Here is a 24,303-nt window from a genome sequence, read left to right on the forward strand (position 1 = left end):
GAGCCTGTAATCAAACCCACAAATGCTGATGCTCCAGATACTCAACTAGTCTAAAGAAGGCCAGTTTTATTGCTTCTTTAATTAGAACAACAATTTTCAGCTGTGCTAACATAATTGCAAAAGGGTTTTCTAATGATCAATTAGCCTTTTAAAATGATAAACCTGGATTAGCTAACACAACGTGCCATTGGAACACAGGAGTGATGGTTGCTGATAATGGGCCTCTGTACGCCCATGTAGATATTTCCAGCTACAATAGTCATTTACAACATGAACAATGTCTACGCTGTATTTCTGACCAATTTGATGTTATTTTAATGGACAAAAAATGTGCTTTTCTTTCAAAAACAAGGTCATTTCTAAGTGACCGCAAACTTTTGAATGTCAGTGTTATATACAGTACCAGTATATATACAGTACCAGTCAAAAGTTTGGACACACCTACCCATTCAAGGGTTTTTCATTATTTTTACTATTTTCTACATTGTATAATAATAGTGAAGACATCAAAACTATGAAATAACACATATAGAATCATGTAGTAACCAAAGAAGTGTTAAACAAACAAGTGTTTGGTTATATTTGAGATTATTTAAATAGCCACCCTTTGCCTTGATGACATCTTTGCACACTCTTGGCATTCTCTCAACCAGCTTCATTGGGTAGTCACCTGTAATGCATTTCAATTAACAGGTGTGCCTTGTTAAAAGTTCATTTGTGGAATTTCTTTCCTTCTTAATGCGTTTGAGCCAATCAGTGACAAGGTAGGGGTGGTATACAGAAGATAGCCCTATTTGGCAAAATACCAAGTACATATTATGGCAAGAACAGTTCAAATTAGCAAAGATAATCGACAGTCCATCATTACTTTAAGACATGAAGGTCAGGCAATCTGGAAAATTTCAAGAACTTTGAAAGTTTCTTCATGTGCAGTCACAAAAACCATCAAGCGCTATGATGAAACTGTTTCTCGTGAAGATCGCCACAGGAAAGAAGACCCAGAGATTCCTCTGCTGCAGAGGATACGTTCATTAGAGTTAACTGCAACTCAACATCAACTGTTCAGAGGAGACTGCATGAATCAGGCCTTCATGGTCGAATTGCGGCAAAGAAACCACTACTAAAGGACACCAATATGAAGAAGAGACTTGCTTCGGCCAAGAAACACGAGCAATGGACATTAGACCGGTGGAAATCTGTCCTTTGGTGTGATGAGTCCAAATTTGAGATTTTTGGTTCCAACCGCTGTGTCTTTGTGAGACACAGGGTAGGTGAACAGATGATCTCCGCATGTGTGGATCCCACCGTGAAGCATGGAGGAGGAGGTGTGATGGTGTGGGGGTGCTTTGCTGGTGACACTGTCTTTGATTTATTTAGAATTCAAGGCACACTTAACCAGCATGGCTACCACAGCTTTCTGGAGCGATTAGTGGGACTGTCCTTTATTTTTCAACAGGACAATGACCCAACACACCTACAGGCTGTGTAAGGGCTATTTGACCAAGAAGGAGAGTGATGAGTGCTATATCAGATGACCTGGCCTGCACAATCACCCAAACTCAACCCAATTGAGTTGGTCTGGGAAGAGTTGGACCACAGAGTGAAGGAAAAGCAGCCAACAAGTGGTCAGCATATGTGGGAACTCCTTCAAGACTTTTGGAAAATCATTCCAGGTGAAGCTGGTTGAGAGAATGCCAAGAGTGTGCAAAGCTGTCATCAAGGCAAAGGGTGGCTACTTTGAAGAATCTCAAATATAAAATATATTTTGATTTGTTTAACACTTTTTTTGGTTACTACACGATTCCATGAGTTATTTCCTAGTTTTGATGTCTTCACTATTATTCTACAACGTACAATAGTCATTTACAACATGAACAATGTCTACACTGTATTTCTGATCAATTTGATGTTATTTTAATGGACAAAAAAATGCTTTTCTTTCAAAAACAAGGTCATTTCTAAGTGACCCCACACTTTTGAACGGCAGTGTGACACACTAGGTGTGTCCAGACTTTTGACTGGTACTGTATATATATGTATAGTACGTATATAGTTTTTGGGGGAAGGTTTTTTGGGAAGCCCGGCTTCCCTTGGCGCCCATGAATACACATCACTGAATATACTAACCCGTGATGTGCTGTATCTTTGGGTGTCAGTGTGCCACGAGTATTTTCACTGACCTTAATACTCCTTTAAATGTATCGTTAACACTTCTTTATCTTTTATCCCATTGTTCTAACTCTTTAAAGTACAAGGATCATAAGAGGTTCAGACCCTCCGTCCTCTCTGGCTCCCTGGTAGAATCACAAGCGCTAAACTGTTCCAGGTCACACGGCTTCTGTTGTCAGTGCATGAACTTCTGATACAGATTTGACCTAGAATGGAGGCCATGTGTAATATGGGCAAATCTAAAAAGGGTTTCAGGGTTTTACCAGGGGAAATAGAGAGATAAAGCTCCAGGGACATAATGTATTATGAAGAAAACACAAATCGTACCACTCCAAATATGTCATTATATCAGTCCCGCTCTTCACTCTTTTTAGCAACAAACGTAGTACTTTGGAAGTCATTTTCATTGAACAGGACAGAAAATAACTAACTGGAAAGGTCTGGTTATTGTTGTGCTCATGTGGTTTGAGATTTGAGGACATTTTTTGGTGACACAAATCCAGATTCATTACAGTGGTCCGAAACTTAAGAGAGAAGAAAAATAAAACTAGGAGCGAAAATAAAAAAAAACACTGAAATGCTGCCAGTATCAAACTGTTCTTTTCAGACACAGTTGATTGTAAGAGAAGCTGATAGCACAGCCAGCACAACCTTTTAATAATTCATTTAGTTAGGCTATGATATATCATTTTGTGCCTTTTGACATGCGATATTGAAATGTAATATTGCATCAATACAAATTATGTGTTGCCAGTCGGCCCAAGGAAGTGGATCGCAAAGAAATCTCAGAGCGTCTTTTGTGTTCCTTCCCTATTCAAAGCCACATTGTACGAGAGCAGAGAAGCCGAAGGGAAAAAAAACAGTCTTTCTGCAGCTTTGATATGTATGTTTTAAAAATGACATCTTAAAACGCTCAGGGAGAACTTCTTTCCTCTACCCAAAGTCGTGTCTGAGAAGGGAAGAAAGGAACGCGAAGGGAACATGACAGTGGTGTTTAGGGGAGACATCTTATGTTGTAAGGATCTTTGACGTACTGTTTAGTTTCATGAAATCCCCTGGCAAAAACTCCGGAGCTCACTATGAGGGAGTGTTTGGTGCGACGTCTGTAGTCTAGGCTGTAGACTAGCCTATTTCCTAGTTTATCGTTCAATCCGTCTTTACTGTTTACTAACTAACCTCTAAATCCCTAAGATGATGCCAACACATGTTTCTCAAGTTTTATTCTCTCTCGATGTTTTCTTGTAATGCGATAGACAACATGTATTTAATTTATTGAACTGAGATCCTGATCTGTTTTTATCTGTGGTGCTAATGATTTCCTGTTTGTGCGATATTTACGATGCTGCTCTTGGAGACGAGTCTGTTGGTGTGTCATTAACACTCTCTCTCTCTCTCCCTCTCTCTCTCTCTCTCTCTCTCTCTCTCTCTCTCTCTCTCTCTCTCGCTCTCTCTCTCTCTCTCTCTCTCTCTCTCTCTCGCTCTCTCTCTCTGTTATTTGCTTTTCCAGTGATCTACGGATGTCAATTAGAAGACCCAAAGAAAACACATTAGGTGAGGAACCATGCTTACTGTATTTCTGTTATACCACATAGAGGTGAGACTGAGAAATTGGACCCAACTGACATTTCCATATTCCCCATTTATCTCAAAAACAACACCCATCTACAATTTTAATTGATTTATTTTTTAGGGACTATACCCGTTTAAATGGCTTCATTTTGGCTCGTGGTGTGCGTCATCATCAAACGCAGTGCAGGTCGTTAGGTTAGTGTCCTGGGCCTGTGACAGTGGGAGAGGGATGTCGTGTGAGGAGGTGCTTTGGGGCTCTGTGGGGCCTCTCCCTGTGCCTTATGCTTATTAGTCTACCTGCGAGGGCCTTCTCTGGAGGTGTGTGGGGCAACACTTAGGCAGGAGGGATCCTCTGTGACAGATGACCTCTGTCTGTCGTTCGCCAGACTCACACCTCACTCTGAGAGGCAGACAGTCAGACAGAGCCCAGGTGGACTTAAGCTGGCTCACCCAGGGCTTGTCAGTGAGGGATCTCCTCACTAGCTCTGTGTTGTCTCAATGGGGGACTGGCCGTGCTATGTGTGTATTTGTGTGAGGGATGTTTGTGCGTTTGCCGTCTAAGGGGGGATAGACTGTTGACACACTTCATATTTCAAAATGTAGGACTGTGGAAAGAAATTAAGATTGATGTGGAAACACGTCTTATAGCAGTAAATATATTCGAATGTACACGTATGTGACACATCTCACAAGCATACTGTATATGCATACGCATGATCAAAAACCCACACATATTCACAGGGGGGCTCAGATGTTATTAAAGCTATATGATGTAATTGCATTTGATCTCAAATAAACACAAATTCAGTCCATCTCCCACATGAAGATGGCAGATGTGATGGATGACCATATTAGCGCCAGGGGCAACATTAGATTTGCTCCAAATTATTGATCTTTTGTTTGCGAGCCAAGTCGGCAATAAATAACCGTATATAGGAGAGATGTGACTCATTATCGCCGTGCCAACTGACAGACCTCTGTCAAAACAACTCTCCTACCTCGCCATCCTCCTCTCTAACTGAATGGGTTTAGTCCACTTTTAATTGTCAAACTATTACTATCGGATTCGCTGTGAATGTTAATCCCACTCAGATAGCCTGTATTATTCAATATTTTATACACATGCATTCAGAGGTTTCCTGTTTTATCCCTACCTTCTTAGTGAACAAAAATCCTTTTATCACACAATGGGTAATTTATATCCATTACCAACATTTTCAATCCTTTTCAGTGCTGCTGTCAGTGCCTTTGGCGCAGCCATGATTAATGTGATCTAATAATAGTATGCAATTATATTGCCTTTAGTAAAACATATACCAACATCCTATCCAGCTCCACCAAATTCATTGCCTCTTAAAATATTTGTCCTTTTTCAGTAAAAAAAAAACAAGAGCGCTGTTTTCTCTCAGGAGATGATTGTGAAGGTTTTTAGTGAGAATGGTTTCCTATTTCCGCTCCTATGACTTTGTGTGAGTTTGACGAGTGGTGGCAAGTCGGTGGTGGTGTGAGGTGATTTGGACATGTGAGAGTCTTCTCACGCTGCAGGTAACACAACGCTGCTTCCCTGCCTCCATTGTTCACTGGTGGCTTTGTGTTCGATCAGAGTGAGGGACATGTGAGCTTCAAGTGCACGGCAATCGTTTATCATTTTAGACGCACACTGAGTGGTTCTAGACATCATGTTCAGTCATTAAACCAACAGCCAATGGGTTAAAAATATAATTAAAATATGATCTCATATAAAATGTTATGTTTCTTTTATTTTCTCCATGAATAGTCTACACGTGTTGGTGATCATACAGCCTTCGAGACCATTGTGGTTTCATACGGTAAGAGTCCTTCAAAACGTAGATAAATGCATGTAAATTGACCGAGACAATGATTTCCTGGTTGGGATAGGATGGGGGGGGGTAAAGGAGGGGCAGCATACTGACTCTGTTTGGAGCGACTGGAGGATTTGGGGGAGATGTGGACCGGTCCAAGACTGGGCTCCCGTCCCACCCAGCCGGACGGTCTGAGCCAGCCTGCCACTCGTGGGGGCACGTTTCTGACTGGGGTGCCAACTACCTCCCCCGCTCGCTCCCCAAAGAGGGTTAACCCTTACTGGGTTCTTAGACTTGTATCCAGAATGAACAGGTGGTCGGACAAAACATGGGCATCAATTTCCTCATGACTTATCCCAGTGTGGGTAGAGGGGGAGGGAGAGATAGATCGGGAGACTGTAACAGAGGGAAAGGAAGAGATTGAGGACAGAGAGAGAGACATCGAGACACAGAAAGGAAGCTTGTGCGCGTGTGTGTGTTCCTATCTTGGTTTTGTTTATTACTCGTGTAGTTGGTGGTATGGACCAGCTTGTGGAGGGTCCCACCACTGTGTGAAATTGACATCAGATGGCTGTGATGACTAGAACAATATCACATCTCGTTTCCATTTAGCAAGGGGCAGCTGAGGCGGGCAGGTGGGGGGGGCACCTGACCCCGGAGTCAAACCACACTCCGACCTCCACACTCCCAGAACCAAGCACAGCTGTTAACACTTGACATCAAAAACACTCTTTTCACCCCACATATGTATTTTTCCATTCTCAAATGCTATGGTTCAGAATGTATCCTACTCCATTAAGGATAACGTGAATTGAGCCACTGCTTTTTTTTTGTCTCAAGTATCCGGTTCCAAGCAGAGAAAATCAAACGAAACCATTTCAAAGCCAAACAATATGGGCCAGAGTTTAGTGTATCTCAACAAATGCACACACTGCACATGCCTCTGACCACGCAGTTCATCCAGCCCTCTGTAGTTGGGATAGCTGTGGTCACTTAGACATGTCAAGATCAAACACTCGGCTGCGTTCAACACTGTTGTTCTTGTTATGGTGGGAGGTCTTTGTTTAGTAGGGCGCACATAAATAAGCGGAGAGTAACCAATAAACAGTTGGAGAAAACAGCCTTTCTGAGTCAGCATATTTACTAATGTCTGATTACATTTATAGACAAAAAGCTTGTCGGTTGTAAATAACAATGTCAAAATGTTATTTACCGACTTTGATATGCACTCCATGTGATGAGTATTTTCTGCATGTTTTATGTGCATGAAAGAAACGTTCCCCCTGGTACTGTACGGGGACCCAAGACTGGAAGGTTACTGTTGAAAAGTACCTTTGTTTATGTCCTCATAAATGGACCAGTCAAAGGAGAGATTCAGACTCATTACCATTCAGTAGACTCACCTGTTCCTCCTCTAGCTCCTCCTCATCGACCCATCCCTCTTAATAGGGGAAATCCTTCAGGAGGGGGGTGAGAGAGGAGGAGGAGGAGGAGGGGGAGGAGGAGGAGGTGGGTGGGTGGTGGTGGTGGTGGATGCTGTGAGCTCAGCAGTTTCCTTCCAGGACCCAGAGTAGACCAGACCAGAGCTAAGCAGAGCGTCACAGTCTGGAGTGAGTCAGGCATTTAGAGGGGGGGTTAAGAGACGGAGAGAGAATGAGCGCAAGGGAAGGAGAGGGGGTAGACAGAGAGGGGTAGAGAGAGAGTGAGAGAGAGAGAGAGAGAGATAGAGAGAGAGAGAGAGAGAGAGGGAGGGGGGAAAGAGAGAGGGAGGGGGGAAAGAGAGAGGGATGGGGTAGAGAGAGAGTGAGAGAGAGAGAGAGGGAGGGGGGAAAGAGAGAGGGACAGGGTAGAGAGAGAGTGAGAGAGGGAGGGGGGAAAGAGAGAGGGAGGGGGTAGAGAGAGAGAGGGAGGGGGGAAAGAGAGAGGGAGGGGGTAGAGAGAGAGTGAGAGAGAGGGGGGGGAAGAGAGAGGGAGGGGGGAAAGAAAATGAGAGAGAGAGAGAGAGAGAGAGAGAGAGAGGGAGGTGGGGGAGGGAGAGAGAGGGAGGGGGGAAAGAGAGTGGCGCTGACATGGAATAAGCTCCACGCGTCTGGTGGCACCACACATTTATTCCCATGATGCAATCTGTGTGGGGTGATGATGATGACGATGATGAAGGTGATTATGATAATGATGAGTGCACAGACAACAGTTGTCGTGGCTGCCTCTCAGTTTGCATCATCTGGCCCTATATAAATATACAGACGGCCTACATGGGCATATCAACGCTAATGCCCCTTTAATCCCATAAGTGCTCCGTTATGGCAGAGGTGGGTTAGTCTCTTAAAGTCCAAGCTGGCTCTCCTTCCCTCCATCCTTCCATTCCTCCATCCCTCCTCCCTAATTAGGCACCAGAGGCTCTGACTAGAGGGGCTGTGTGTGGCAACAGCCCTGACCTGAGCTGAGCCTGGGTGGTGGTGGTAGTGGGGGCACACAGGACTGCAGCAACCCAGCCAGGAGGCAGGTCACAGGGGGAGAGTGGCAGGGCAGCAGTGGACACTCTGGAGGTGGGGCCCCTGGCATGCCACACCAAGGTTAGTTCACCTAGCAGCTGTTTCGAACCCGGCCACAGAAATGCTTTCACCATCACTCCCTGAATATGTTGAGGAGGTGTGGGATAACATGTGGCACTCATCTGTTGATAGCGGGTAAAACACAGTGCCCCACATGTTGATTTATATCTATTTATATTAAAGTCAGGATGGCTTGTGAGCCTGACACCTAAATATAGTAGTGTGATGGAGTTAACATCGCCCTCCACCCGCTTTCTCTGCACCGCCCCCCCACCTTCTCTTCTCTGCACCGCCCCTCCACCTTCTCTTCTCTGCACCGCCCCCCCCCACCTTCTCTGCACCGCCCCTCCACCTTCTCTTCTCTGCACCGCCCCTCCACCTTCTCTTCTCTGCACCGCCCCTCCACCTTTTCTTCTCTGCACCGCCCCCCCCCACCTTCTCTGCACCGCCCCTCCACTTTCTCTTCTCTGCACCGCCCCTCCACCTTCTCTTCTCTGCACCGCCCCCCCCCCACCTTCTCTGCACCACCCCCCCACCTTCTCTTCTCTGCACCGCCCCCCCCCCACCTTCTCTGCACCGCCCCCCCACCTTCTCTTCTCTGCACCGTCCCCCCACTATCTCTTCTCTGCACCGCCCCCCCACCTTATCTGCACCGCCCCCCACCTTCTCTGCACCCCCCCCCCACTATCGCTTCTCTGCACCGCCCCCCCCCCACTATCTCTTCTCTGCACCGCCCCCCCACTATCTCTTCTCTGCACCGCCCCCCCACCCTCTCTGCACCGCCCCCCCACCTTCTCTTCTCTGCACCGCCCCCCCACCTTCTCTGCACCGCCCCCCCACCTTCTCTTATCTGCACCGCCCCCCCACCTTCTCTTATCTGCACCGCCCCCACACCTTCTCTTCTCTGCACCACCCCACCTTCTCTTATCTGCACCGCCCCCACACCTTCTCTTCTCTGCACCACCCCACCTTCTCTTATCTGCACCGCCCCCCCACCTTCTCTTCTCTGCACCCCCCCACCTTCGCTGCACCCCCCCCCCCCCCCCCCACCACCTTCTCTGCACCCCCCCACCTTCGCTGCACCCCCCCCCCCCACCACCTTCTCTGCACCCCCCCACCTTCGCTGCACCCCCCCCCCCCCCCCACCACCTTCTCTGCACCCCCCCACCTTCGCTGCACCACCCCCCCCCCGCCTTCTCTCATCTTTTCCTTTTCTAAATTTGGATGATGACATTAAATGGATTTGCTTTAATTCTGTGTGTGTGTGTGTGTGTGTGTGCGCGCGCGTGCGTGCGTGCCTGTGTGCGTGCATGTGCGTGCGTGTGTGTGTGGGTGTACATAGTTCTGTGGTTATGAAGTGAAGCATTATGGCAAAAATGCTTAAATAATTTAGCGACCACATTATTTTGTAATGCCATTCTTTAGAAGACTCATTCACTCTAATAAATGCGTTGCTGGAAAGTTCCAGGGATTTTGTGGGAGGCGCCAGTGATCCTCCCTTGATGCTACCATGTGACCTGCGCCATATTCCTCAGGATCAACATTGTGGCCAATTGAAGAAGAAAAAAGGCCAACATATTTTATTTATGTGTCAAAAGTGCGGTGGAACGATGGAGGGATGGAGGGAGGGCGGTATCACTCCATCCGCGGGGATCAATTCTCCCAGATGGAGGGCGGCTGGTGCACAGAAATGGTAGGGTTATTGATTCATCAAAGAAATACAGTGTGCGTGTTATGCTTAAACGGCCACGTAAACCTGAGCTGTCAGGAGCAGAGAGGCAGAGCGCTGACATTTAGCCACACAAACGGAGCGGATGGATTCACCGCGCCACACGCCCGTCTCAGCCAGATCATATTCTCTATTGTGAGCGCCTGGGAGAGGCTCACTTATGTAGGGGATTTTTCACATTAAACCACAGTGGCATAAAACAAGTTTCCCACCTCCTTTATAGGAATACATACCTGGCATTAATACAAGGAGTGGGAGGGAGAGAAAAGGCACACAGCGGAGTCTGGCCCATAAAAAGGATAGTTTAACAGTTGATCGAGAGCAGTCCTGGAAATGGCAGCTGTAAATCAATTTAATCTCCGAGCAGTTAAAGTGCGTTTTCTAATGAGGTTAATGTCACATAATGACCAAATTCCTCCATTTAAAAGATGCCCTCAAGGTGTTGGAAAAAGATAGATGTCGCCTTGCAACATTAACTCGTCATGACGCAGATGACACTGAGGGGAAAAGTTTTCCCACAAGAGGAATGCATGTTCTCTCAAAATAATAAAACGTGGAACATTGAAGTGGATGACGGTTGGGAAAGCAAGCGAGGGAGGGAGGGAGGGCCGGGGAAAACGCTGGGCAGGCTGGCTAACACTACAGGACAGAGGCTCAGAAGAGAAGCCATGGCTTTGGAGGAGAGTGAAAAGAGGGAATGACCCATCACTAATACACAGTGAATCGGGTTTGCCCTCCAGGGTTTCAGGGTGTTTATGAATCTCTTATGTCATAGGAGACGACACTGGGAGGGGTGGCGTGCACTTTGCGGATGGCAGTGAAATGCCAGCAGACGTGCCAACACGAAAACAACGGGTAAATGATGAGGTCAATATTAGACCCATACAAAGCCTTTACTTTTAATCAAACACAAATCTAACCTTACTAACATTTAGGCTCTGTCTGTTTTGCAAAATCTAACGCTGAACTACTGTATACGCACAATGTGCACAACCTGGAACTGAGGAAAGGTTCCGATCCACAGGCCAACCATTTATCACCGAGGCCCTAAAGCTATTATCATGATCTAATTAGGTTTAAGATAAGTCTGTGTCCAAGGGTGCCATGTCCCCAATTCTACAAATTCAGAACATCCCAATTTCAAAATACCACTCACGCTGTAGGTTGAACAAATACAGTAACTACTAATGCAATTTCATACTACTACTTACAGAGGCCCATCAACACGATGACACAGATTTACACACATCAACGCGTACAGCAGTGTGCGTGCATGTTCACAGTTCACTCACTAGAGGCATCATTTTCTCAGCCCTGTGCTCTCTCCCCTTCTGTGTTCCTCTCCTCCTGTGCTGTAATGAATTGAGGCGCAGATGAGATTTAGTTTTTTTGGGGGGGGGGTTACACGCAGGCACTGACCTATAAAGAAGCCCTTTAAGAAAGCCTATTAATCCACCTGTCCAGAAATACTATATTTATATGTGTATCATAAATCTAGGCGGAGGTAGCCAAATGCCATTTGGAATTACCAACACAGACACGCAATTCATTTTTTAGCGTGATTAGCGACGGTGGCGCGACTGGCTGGCTCAGTGGGTGGCAATGATGGCCTGATGTACACACCGTGTGCTCATTACACCAACTAACTGCACTGGGTGTGTAAAGAACACACATGCACGTACGTGCACACAAAGTATATATATATATATATATATACAAATATATATATACAAATATAGGAACCCATATATATATATATATATATATATATATATATATATATATATATACACACATACATATAGTACAGTACAGTATACACATACTCATCACAGATGGTCTTGCTGACATCGTGTTCTAGCCACGCTTATGTAATTACACTTGTATAATCCGCGTGGCTCAGTTGAGCTTGGCACTTGCAATGCCAGGGTTGCGGGTTTGATTCCCGTGGGGGACCAGTATGACAAATGTGTTTACTCACTACTGTAAGCGGTTCTGGATAAGAGCGTCTGCTTAAATGACTCAAATGTAAATGTAAAAAAAAAAATGGGTTCCTATATTTGTGATACACTTAACTAAAGATATAGGTCACCCCAGGAATCACGACCTGATGAGATGCGTTTCATTCTCTTTGTCACGCCCCGTTCTCCCTTACTGCAATGGGAAGAGAAATACGATTAAGAATGAGGGCTCCCTTTCACTTCCATACTTCCCTCATCTGATAAAACACAGCTGGATGGCCACAATAAGAGGGAAATAGCATTTACTCCATTTTGATCTGTTCAGGTTTTCTGAAGGGCCACTTTTACCCCGACGAGGGTCTTTCTCTCCTCTTTGATTGATATGTGAAATACGTCTCCCTCTCCGGCTCTAAAGGCAGACCCTGTGTGGGCCTGAAAGGTGCTCATTGTCAAGGCAGGGACACTTTGTCAGGAAACAATACTGTTCCCAAGGCCCGGAGAATGTGTCAAAAAGACAGCCCCCATTGTGTACTTTAGGAACTTTCATTTTGCGTCTGAGGTCATTTTAATCCTGATGAATTTTTATAGACACTGTGGTGTTGAATAGCTAGCCGGTCTAATGCCTAAAAAAGAGAGAAAACCCACCCACAGAACCAACTAACAATCCTAAACTTAAAGCATTAAAGGGAGAGTAAAACGGAGAGGTCTTTGTTGAAGGACACATTGGGGTGTATTTAAGTTCTACAAAGGCCCTCTCCTGAATGGAGCCTGATTTCTGTGACCAGATTTCAAATTCGGGGCCTAAAAATAGCAGCGTTGTGATGAAACAGGGCTTGTAAAAAATAGAACTCTCATGGGACAGAGAACCTGATGTGAGTTAGACACCCAGGACGCTGAGACGTTGCTACACCGAAGGAGAACAACAAGAAGAGAGACAGCTGTGGAGTATCTGGTATGATGGTATGATGGAATGGGGGAGCATGTTAAATCGCACAGTGGATTCTTTAACCTTGCTTTTTATCAGTGTTTTTCCAAAACCACACAATGGGGGGGGTGCTGTGTGGATAGAAGGATCTTTTTTGTAATGCACTTCTCAATAACACATCCCAGGTTGACTCCTAGAATCCACCTTATCCCTATTTAAACAGCCGTTGTTCTTTTCTGGTTGGATGTTTTTGTTGTTCTGGGTGCTTCGCAACCTCTTTTTTTCGGCATCAAATTGGAGGCACGTTTATGCAAATGCCGTAGACACCTACAACCAGAGGAATATGTGGCAGCTGTAGAGGAGAATTCAATTAAGACGCCCCTGAGGTGTGGTAATTGATCTGCCAAAATGTATTTTTTCTTTCTGCCTCTCTCGTTCTTCTCTCCCCCCTCTTTTTTTTATTGCCTTTTTGCCCGTTGTTGTCTAATGAAAACCCAAACCCAATCCTGTTTCAGGACTTGAGGAACGCAAATGCCACAGTGACTCATCAGCAGTTATTTAAAGAATGTGAGGCTCTCCATGGGGGGCCAATGCTGTGGCCCTTACTAACTTGATCGCTTCCTTTGTCCTTTCATTATGTCACCCGGTGTTCACGACTGCCCGTTACATTGTCTAACGTCCGACGTGTCATTTTGTCCTGTGTATATATATGTCTGTCTGTTTTTAAGAAATAAAGCCAATTCAAACCGATGACCTGTTGGTCACAGACAGAATGAAGAGCTCCACTGATGATTCATCCCAATGGGAGGTTTATGGTGTTGTCCACCACAATGTCACCCGTTGACTTGTTTTCTCCTTATTCCAATTGGTTGAAAAGTTTTCTTCTACTGACTTTGCTCTTTCACTGTGCTCGCCCTTCCCGTCTTGCCCCTCCTCCTCATCCTCCTCCTCCTCCTCCTGTATTGAGGTGCAGGGTTCCAAGTGCTCGATGGTGCATTAATACGGACACCTGCTTTGTTCTGGCGGCCGGCGTATCGCCTGTTTCGCCCGCTCCCCCTCTTTTATCATCCTTCTGCAGTTTTTTGTCTGGAACGGACCTACCTGATCTGAGAGCATGGCTGGTTTGGGTTTCACTCTCACATTCATCTTCAAGGGAGGTGGGCATGCAGGCGGAAGGCTGGGGATGTAGGGTATGGATGTGCGTGTGTGTGTATTGTGTGTGTGTGTGTGTGTGTGTGTGAACGGACTAGTGGTCCACGGGTCCGTCTGAACTCATTCCCCTCTGACTTACATATGACATTTTTTTTTTGTTCTTCCAATGTGGCACGCTGGCTCCAGGTCAGCGGGTTCATCCCCCAGCTTAGGCAAGAATGGAACAGTGTTAGAATCCATCCCACGTCCTTGGAAAAATTCAGGCTAACCCTCCCCTGACTTGTCATTCCATTAAATCCCAAAGAACCAAGAACAAAAAAACACAAAGAAAAGAGTAGAATACTTAATATGGCACAATATGTTCTGTTACATTATACTTTCTTAGCTGGGAGAGAGGCGAAAGACCAGTGAAAAGGAATACTTGCTATTTAATTACTGTCAGCTGAATGAGCTCTGTTCTGTTCGCCCCCTCCCTGATGTAAAAAATTCTTATTCACTTAGTATGTAGGTCACATTATGGCGGTGTCTAGTTGTTGGACATGGGCTTAGATAACTGTTTGTTGACTATTAAATGCTTTTGCTGCCTCAGCATCTTTTCTAACTGGTATTTTTCACACAGCTGTGCCACTGAAAGGAGGCAACGCCGCAGCAGAAATTATGCCCCCCCTCCCCGCCCCCCCCCAGCCTTCTCCAAAATGTGGAGCTTTAGTGTTTCAGTGCCCCCCCCCCCCCCCCCTTTACGATTTGATCATTTTAAGTTCAGAAGATCAATTACGTATGAAGCGCCGGTACAACCATGGAGCTAGTCGTTGGAATGGCAAAGAATAAACAGAGCTGTGGTGTTAGCCAAGCAGGTGAATCTGTGCTCCCTCTACTCTTATCCGTGTTTTGCTTTCTGTGACCTTGCGCTCAGCTAATGCCGAGCTGCTTTTCGCACAGTGCCGCCTCATTGCTGTGGATAAGGCCCCGATGTTGCCATAATGCTTTTCTTAGGTTTGGGCCTAGCCTGTTGTTTCTGGCCAAACGGGAGCTGTTGGTTGTTCCTCCCTCTCTCTCTCTCTCTCTCTCTCTCTCTCTCTCCCTTGTATGAAATGAGCCCAGATGGTGATTGATTTTTCAAGTGCTGACATCCCTGCTTGAGAACACGCTCCCTTCCCTCTTTGTGCCGAGCAAGTCAGGCACAATAACATTATGATGCGATCATCGGCTTTGTGCCGCCAAAAACATCCACCGTTGATTGACAAAGGACGCGCACACACACGCCACACAAACACACGCACGCCACGCAAAAAACAACAACAACACAACTGGCATAGTTCTCAAAGCATCTTCTCTTTAAAGAAGAAGGTGTTGACAATGAAGACGGAGACACCGCCGGAGGGATCTTGGGAGACCTACTGGTTCTGAAAACACCAAATATGTCCTGTACTGCAGAGGGGCGATAGCACTGTAGATATGAGACAGACAGTTCTTTGACACAGCGAGCAGAGCCTGGTGGACGTGGCAACAGTGCACATTTGCTCCAGCCCCATTGAGTCAACTCTGAAGCTAAATGATGTCATTGGCTAACTAGCCATTCTCAGGCCATTGCCTCGGTTTGCGTGACTAAATACATACAATTAAGGCCCCGGCACTTCTCAATCTCTATGAACTCATTGTTATCCCGGGTTCAAGTGCACTGATAATGGGGGCCGGAGGAAAACAGGCGTATCATCGAGGCGCTGCACACAGAGGGCTGGTGGGTAAAATAGATGTCTCATTATTAGTCGCATTCTCTTTCGCCCAACAGCACAGCACAGCTCTCACTCTTTCTCTCTCTCTGTCCTTTCTCTCTCTCTGTCCTTTCTATCTCTCTTTATATCTCTCTGTCCTTTCTATCTCTCTTTATCTCTCTCTGTCCTTTCTATCTCTCTTTATCTCTCTCTGTCCTTTCTATCAATCTTTATCTCTCTCTGTCCTTTCTATCAATCTTTATCTCTCTCTCTGTCCTTTCTATCTCTCTTTCTATCTCTTGCTGTCCTTGCTCTCTCTTTATATCTCTCTCTGTCCTTTCTATCAATCTTTATCTCTCTCTCTGTCCTTTCTATCAATCTTTATCTCTCTATGTCCTTGCTCTCTCTTTATATCTATCTCTGTCCTTTCTATTAATATTTATCTCTCTGTCCTTTCTATCAATCTTTATCTCTCTCTCTGTCCTTTCTATCTCTCTTTATCTCTCTCTCTGTCCTTTCTATCTCTCTTTCTATCTCTTGCTGTCCTTGCTCTCTCTTTATATCTCTCTCATTCCTTTCTATCAATCTTTATCTCTCTCTCTGTCCTTTCTATCTCTCTTTATATCTCTCTCTGTCCTTTCTATCAATATTTATATCTCTCTCTGTCCTTTCTATCAATCTTTATCTCTCTCTCTGTCCTTTCTATCTCTCTTTCTATCTCTTGCTGTCCTTGCTCTCTCTTTATATCTCTCTCTCCTTTCTATCAATCTTTCTCTCTCTCTGTCCTTTCTATCTCTCTGTCCTTTCTATCACTATTTCTCTCTCTGTCCTTTCTATCAATCGTTATCTCTCTCTGTCCTTTCTCTCTCTGTCCTTTCTATCACTATTTCTCTCTCTCTGTCCTTTCTATCTCTCTGTCCTTTTGCTCTCTCTGTCCTTGCTCTCTTTATTTCTCTCTCTGTCCTTTCTATCTCTCTTTCTCTCTGTCCTTTCTATCTCTCTTTATCTCTCGCTCTGTCCTTTCTATCTACAGTGGGGAGAACAAGTATTTGATACACTGCCGATTTTGCAGATTTTCCTACTTACAAAGCATGTAGAGGTCTGTAATTTTTATCATAGGTACACTTCAACTGTGAGAGGCGGAATCTAAAACAAACATCCAGAAAATCACATTGTATTATTTTTAAGTAATTCATTTGTATTTTATTGCATGACATAAGTATTTGATCACCTACCAACCAGTAAGAATTCCGGCTCTCACAGACCTGTTAGTTTTTCTTTCCTGTTCTCCACTCATTACCTGTATTAACTGCACCTGTTTGAACTCGTTACCTGTATAAAAGACACCTGTCCACACACTCAATCAAACAGACTCCAACCTCTCCACAATGGCCAAGACCAGAGAGCTGTGTAAGGACATCAGGGATAAAATTGTAGACCTGCACAAGGCTGGGATGGGCTACAGGCCAATAGGCAAAGAGCTTGGTGAGAAGGCAACAACTGTTGGCGCAATTATTAGAAAATGGAAGTAGTTCAAGATGACTGTCAATCACCCTCGGTCTGGGGCTCCATGCAAGATCTCACCTCGTGGGGCATCAATGATCATGAGGAAGGTAAGGGATCAGCCCAGAACTACACGGCAGGACCTGGTCACTGACCTGAAGAGAGCTGGGACCACAGTCTCAAAGAAAACCATTAGTAACCACACTACGCCGTCATGGATTAAAATCCTGCAGCGCACGCAAGGTCCCCCTGCTCAAACCAGCGCATGTCCAGGCCCGTCTGAAGTTTGCCAATGACCATCTGGATGATCCAGAGGAGGAATGGGACTAGGTCATGTGGTCTGATGAGACAAAAATAGAGCTTTTTGGTCTAAACTCCACTCGCCGTGTTTGGAGGAAGAAGAAGGATGAGTACAACCCCAAGAACACCATCCCAACCGTGAAGCATGGAGGTGGAAACATCATTATTTTCTGCAAAATGGACAGGACGACTGTACCGTATTGAGGGGAGGATGGGTGGGGCCATGTTTCGCGAGATCTTGGCCAACAAGCTCCTTCCCTCAGTAAGAGCATTGAAGATGGGTCGTGGCTGGGTCTTTCAGCATGACAACGACCCGAAACACACAGCCAGGGCAACTAAGGAGTGGGTCCGTAAGAAGCATCTCAAGGTCCTGGAGTGGCCTAGCCAGTCCCCAGACCCAATAGAAAATCTTTGGAGGGAGCTGAAAGTCCGTATTGCCCAGCGACAGCCCCGAAACCTGAAGGATCTGGAGAAGGTCTGTATGGAGGAGTGGGCCAAAATCCCTGCTGCAGTGTGTGCAAACCTTGTCAGGAACTACAGGAAACGTATGATCTCTGTAATTGCAAACAATGGTTTCTGTACCAAATATTAAGTTCTGCTTTTATGATATATCAATTACTTATGTCATACAATAAAATGCAAATTAATTACTTAAAAATCATACAATGTGATTTTCTGGATTTTTGTTTTAGATTCCGTCTCTCACAGTTGAAGTGTACCTATGATAAAAATGACAGACCTCTACATGCTTTGTAAGTAGGAAAATCTGCAAAATCAGCAGTGTATCAAATACTTGTTTTCCCCAATGTATCTTTATATCTCTCTCTGTCCTATCTTTCTATCTTTATCTCTCTCTCTGTCCTTTCTATCTTTATCTCTCTCTCTGTCCTATCTTTCTATCTTTATCTCTCTCTCTGTCCTTTCTATCTTTATCGCTCTCGCTGTCCTTTCTTTCTATCTTTATCTCTCTCTCTGTCCTTTCTATCTTTATCTATCTCGCTGTCCTTTCTTTCTTTCTTTATCTCTCTCTCTGTCCTATCTTTCTATCTTTGTCTCTCTCTGTCCTATCTTTATATCTTTATCTCTCTCTCTGTCCTATCTTTCTATCTTTATCTCTCTCTGTCCTATCTTTCTATCTTTATCTCTCTCTCTGTCCTTTCTATCTTTATCTCTCTCTGTCCTATCTTTATATCTTTATCTCTCTCTCTGTCCTTTCTATCTTAATCTCTCTCTCTGTCCTATCTTTCTATCTTTATCTCTCTCTCTGTCCTTTCTATCTTTATCGCTCTCGCTGTCCTTTCTTTCTATCTTTATCTCTCTCTCTGTCCTTTCTATCTTTATCTCTCTCTCTGTCCTTTCTATCTTTATCTCTCTCTGTCCTATATTTCTATCTTTATCTCTCTCTCTGTCCTTTCTATCTTTATCTCTCTCTCTGTCCTATCTTTATATCTTTATCTCTCTCTCTGTCCTATCTTTCTATCTTTATCTCTCTCTGTCCTATCTTTCTATCTTTATCTCTCTCTCTGTCCTTTCTATCTTTATCTCTCTCTGTCCTATCTTTATATCTTTATCTCTCTCTCTGTCCTTTCTATCTTTATCTCTCTCTCTGTCCTATCTTTCTATCTTTATCTCTCTCTCTGTCCTTTCTATCTTTATCGCTCTCGCTGTCCTTTCTTTCTATCTTTATCTCTCTCTCTGTCCTTTCTATCTTTATCTCTCTCTCTGTCCTTTCTATCTTTATCTCTCTCTGTCCTATCTTTATATCTTTATCTCTCTCTCTGTCCTTTCTATCTTTATCTCTCTCTCTGTCCTATCTTTCTATCTTTATCTCTCTCTCTGTCCTTTCTATCTTTATCGCTCTCGCTGTCCTTTCTTTCTATCTTTATCTCTCTCTCTGTCCTTTCTATCTTTATCTATCTCGCTGTCCTTTCTTTCTTTCTTTCTCTCTCTCTGTCCTATCTTTCTTTCTTTATCTCTCTCTCTGTCCTATCTTTCTATCTTTGTCTCTCTGTCCTTTCTATCTTTATCTCTCTCTCTGTCCTATCTTTCTATCTTTAACTCTCTTTGTCCTTTCTATCTTTCTCTCTCTCTGTCCTTTCTATCTCTCTTTCTATCTCTGTCCTTTCTCTCTCTTCTTGCTCTCTCTTTATCTCTCTCTCTGTCCTTTCTATCTCTCTTTATATTTATCTCTGTCCTTTCTCTCTCTCTTTATCTCTCTCTCTCTCTCTGTTCTTTCTATCTCTCTTTATCTCTCTCTCTCTGTTCTTTCTCCCTCTGTCCTTGCTTTCTCTTTCTCTCTCTCTCTCTCTGTCCTTTCTATCACTATTTTTCTCTCTATCCTTTCTATCACAATTTTTCTCTCTGTCCTTTCTATCACTATTTTTCTCTGTCCTTTCTATCACTATTTTTCTCTCTGTCCTTTCTATCTCTTTATATCTATCTCTGTCCTTTCTCTCTCTCTTTATCTCTCTCTCTCTGTCCTTTCTATCTCTCTTTATCTCTCTCTCTCTGTCCTTTCTATCTTTATCTCTCTCTCTGTCCTTTCTATCTCTCTTTATCTCTCTCTCTGTCCTTTCTATCTCTCTTTCTATCTCTCTCTGTCCTTTCTCTCTCTCTGTTGTTGCTCTCTCTTTATCTCTCTGTCCTTTCTATCTCTCTTTATCTCTCTCTCTGTCCTTTCTAACTCTTTATCTCTCTCTCTGTCCTTTCTCTCTCTTTGTCCTTGCTCTCTCTCTCTCTCTCTCTGTTCTTTCTCTCTCTGTCTTTCTCTCTTTCTCTCTCTCTGTCCTTTCTATCGCTCTTTCTCTCTCTATCCTTTCTCTCTCTCTCTCTCTCTCTCTCTGTCCTTTCTCTCTCTCTCTCTTTCTCACTCTGTCCTTTCTCTTTATCTCTCTCTCTCTGTCCTTACTCTGTCTTTCTCTTTTGTTTTCTGAGGACGCTGTGTGGAATCGGTGTCGTCTTTTACGATGCGTATTCCCACGTAGGTACAGTATGAACACTATGACGCAGGGCTGTGTGCTGAGCTCTCTGGCCCGCTGTACACTCGTGAAAAGGCCGTTTCCCCTCTGCTCTCCTGCTAATTCTCCCTTTAAATGCATTGTTAGTTATTTCGGGTGGTGTGAAAATGGCTGGACAGTGGACAGGAAGACAAACAAAGAGAAAATAGCTTGGCTAGATATGGTACGTTATGGATATGAGCTTCGATTTTCTTCATTTACAGTTGTTGTCTTAGCAGATCTTTGTGGTTGATCAGCTCTCTCAGTAAACTGTCAAAAATGGATCTATCCAAAACCATTGTCAATTGTAATACTAATTTAGCGGATGCTTTTTACATTATATCCACACAAATCAAGAATAATAGTTTATAATGTTCTACTAATGAAAGTCACATCCTGTCCAATCGAACCACACGGTCAAGTGCAACATTTACGGGGTCACTTCCTTGACTGTTTCAGTCCCCCTTGACAGCGATGCCTTGAAGTCATGTGACACTAGGGCTCAATTGCTTCTGTCTGTGTAAGAGGATCACCCCTCTCCTCCTCCTCCTCTGACTGCCCCCCCCAGAGATATATGGGCTGACCACAGAGGCAGAGCAGACAGAGCTCCGAGTTTTTCGAGAGGGTGGGTTCACCTCCGAGATTGGGGGGTGGGGCAGCGGGCGGAACGTGCGTTCCTCTCCAGTCGCTAGCGGCCGTGTAGGTAAATAGATCTTATTTTGCGGCACGTCAACACGTGTAAGGGGGCCCACGGCTCATTACACGGCCCTGATCCCGCTGCAGACACACTGATGGATGGAGAGGAGGGAGCCGGCCCCCAAGACTCCTCTCCTTCCGTCGCTCTTTCTGCTCCCTTTCGCTGTCTCCACTCTCTCCCTCCTTCCCACTCTGTCTCTCTCTCTCTCCCTTTATGTATCTCTCTCCTGTTGGAGGGAGGCGTCGTGTACCAAGCCTGGGGCTCGTTACCAGGGCCACACCACAAGACCCCGTAAATCGTGGTCAGGTTTGACGTTTTTACCAGGTAGTGTTGGATCCCAGTGTCACCATGGAAGGCTTTAACCCCATCATCCCCGCTCCCCATTCACTCGTAACCCCTCGCTCAGTTGTCGCCACCACCAACACGCCTGCATCCAGTCAGAGGTTTTCCACTGCTCTGTGCATTCCTCCCATTCACGGAATGCAGGCTTTGCTAGTCAAATGGTTAATTGGTTACAGATTGCTCTTTAACCTCGGGGTTACACACCACTCACAGGCTGTTAAAGTAGGATGGGAAATAGAGTGTGGTTTACAATGCAGCCGAGCGGGGAAAGGTCGCCGGATTCCCCACACCACATCTCCAAGGCTCTGTCACTCACTCCCTATGACGGTCACGTGACGCTATGGGTTACCTCGCTCTGCACGAGGAGAAGATTCACCCGTTATTGTTCTCACCATAGAACACACACACACACACACACACAACAAACATGTTGAATCTGCGACAGTCAACTTGGCAGAACTCCTTTCAAAACTGGGGGGTGGTTCTGAGAGTTGAGTCACTTTAACCCCATGTCCGTTTTGGACTGCTACACCGATCAGTCCTTCACATTTAACCTGTAGAGACGCCCAGCCCGTGAACGGGACCGTTATCATCATCTGACACTAATTAGCATAACGCAACGGACATAAATCTTCCTAGAAAATCTTCCTAATCATGAAAATCACAAGTGAAATATATTGGAACACAGCTTAGCCTTTTGTTAATCACCCTGTCATCTCAGATTTTCAAAATATGCTTTACAGCCAACGCTAGACAAGCATTTGTGTAAGTTTATCATAGCCTAGCATTATGCCTTGCTAGCAGCAGGCAAACTTGTCACGGAAATCAGAAAAGCAATCAAATTAAATCGTTTACCTTTGATGAACTTCAGATGTTTTCACTCATGAGACTCCCAGGTAGACAGCCAAAGTTCATTTTTTCCCAAAATATTATTTTTGTAGGCGAAATAGCTCCGTTTGTTCTTCACGTTTGGCTGAGAAATTGCGGTCGCCACAACGCCGGAAAATATTCCAAATTAGCTCCATAATATCGACAGAAACATGGCAAACGTTGTTTAGAATCCATCCTCAAGGTGTTTTTCTAATATCTATTCGATAATATATCCGTCGGGACAATTCCTTTTTCTCTAGGACCGATTGGAGTAATAGCTACCTTTGCACTTTACGCGAGAATCTCTCTCGGAGCCACCATGTGACCACTTACGCAATGTGCCCCCATACGGCTATTCTTCAACAGAAATGCGTAAAACTAAGTCACAATGCTGTATACACCTTGGGGAATACGTAGAAAGCGTAAGCTCGTTGATGGTACATTCACAGCTGAATAGGGAGTTAACGCGGTAAGGGGTTAACACGGTAAGGGGTTAACGCAGTAAGGGGTTAACGTGGTGAGGGGTTAACGTGGTGAGGGGTTAACGTGGTAAGGGGTTAACACTGTAAGGGGTTAACGCGGTGAGGGGTTAACGTGGTAAGGGGTTAAGGGGTTAACGCGGTGAGGGGTTAAGGGGTTAACGTGGTAAGGGGTTAACGTGGTAAGGGGTTAACGTGGTAAGGGGTTAACGTGGTGAGGGGTTAACGCGGTAAGGGGTTAACGCGGTAAGGGGTTAACGCGGTAAGGGGTTAACGCGGTAAGGGGTTAACGCGGTAAGGGGTTAACGCGGTAAGGGGTTAACGCGGTAAGGAGTTAACGCGGTAAGGGGTTAACGCGGTAAGGGGTTAACGCGGTAAGGGGTTAACGCGGTAAGGGGTTAACGCGGTAAGGGGTTAACGCGGTAAGGGGTTAACGCGGTAAGGGGTTAACGCGGTAAGGGGTTAACGCGATGAGGGGTTAACGCGGTGAGGGGTTAACGCGGTGAGGGGTTAACGCGGTAAGGGGTTAACACTGTAAGGGGTTAACGTGGTAAGGGGTTAACGTGGTGAGGGGTTAACGTGGTAAGGGGTTAACACTGTAAGGGGTTAACGCGGTGAGGGGTTAACGTGGTAAGGGGTTAAGGGGTTAACGCGGTGAGGGGTTAAGGGGTTAACGTGGTAAGGGGTTAACGTGGTAAGGGGTTAACGTGGTAAGGGGTTAACGTGGTGAGGGGTTAACGCAGTGAGGGGTTAACGCGGTGAGGGGTTAACGCGGTAAGGGGTTAACACTGTAAGGGGTTAACGTGGTAAGGGGTTAACGTGATAAGGGGTTAACGTGGTAAGGGGTTAACGTGGTAAGGGGGTTAACGTGGTAAGGGGTTAACGTGGTGAGTGCCAATTATTTTATGATGCACTGGCTGTTGGTCTGATAGAATGAAATTAAGCACAGGCGCCTGTTTGTAGAGGCACGTCTCCTTTGATGCAGAAGAGGGGTGTCATAATCAATATCATGATAAGCATTCAGAAACCTGTCCAAGGGGAAACATTTCAGAAGACTCAAAAAGCCCTGTAAGCCATAGTGTCAAGGGCCTAAGTAAAATAATAGCAAGAATGCCACTCCAGTTGTCGGGAAAAACAGTTATTATCTTGGTACGTTCCATGAGATGTCCGTCACAGAACGTCTGTTCATGGTCTAACGTATTACTTTCGTTCTTATCAAAGGCAGTCTGAAGCTGATTGCCAAGGACATTGGATTATCGACCGATTACGCAGTATCCCAATTTCCCCCAATAAGTGCGGGTGCTATTGTTTCCACTTGTCTTTCCATCTGGGTCTGTGTAGTGCCGCGTGGGTCAGAGGTCAAACAGCGTGGCATAGATCCACTTCTGTTGCCCTCCTCAGTTTCCTCTTCATTATCGTCTGGTGAATATGATTTTCCGCATGACTAAATTTTCCAAAATAATTAAGACGCTTGTTTGTCACCTGAATTAGATTTACACTCCTATCCGAGCGTGTAAAAAAGCC

The 24,303-nt window shown here is 45.1% G+C and overlaps 1 protein-coding gene across 4 annotated transcripts in view; it reads left to right on the top strand.

The window, feature by feature from the left end:
- Positions 1–24,303, top strand: part of LOC139385054 (zinc finger protein 536-like) — a 173,880-nt gene that overhangs the window by 23,326 nt on the left and 126,251 nt on the right. For all 4 annotated transcript variants that reach the window (XM_071130097.1, XM_071130095.1, XM_071130098.1 and 1 more), the window contains exon 2: positions 3,677–3,720. The gene's annotated coding sequence lies outside the window, so the exon portion shown is untranslated. The remainder of the gene's footprint in view (positions 1–3,676; positions 3,721–24,303) is intronic.

Source organism: Oncorhynchus clarkii, chromosome 26 (genome assembly GCF_045791955.1).
Source record: "Oncorhynchus clarkii lewisi isolate Uvic-CL-2024 chromosome 26, UVic_Ocla_1.0, whole genome shotgun sequence".
Lineage (NCBI taxonomy): Eukaryota > Metazoa > Chordata > Actinopteri > Salmoniformes > Salmonidae > Oncorhynchus > Oncorhynchus clarkii.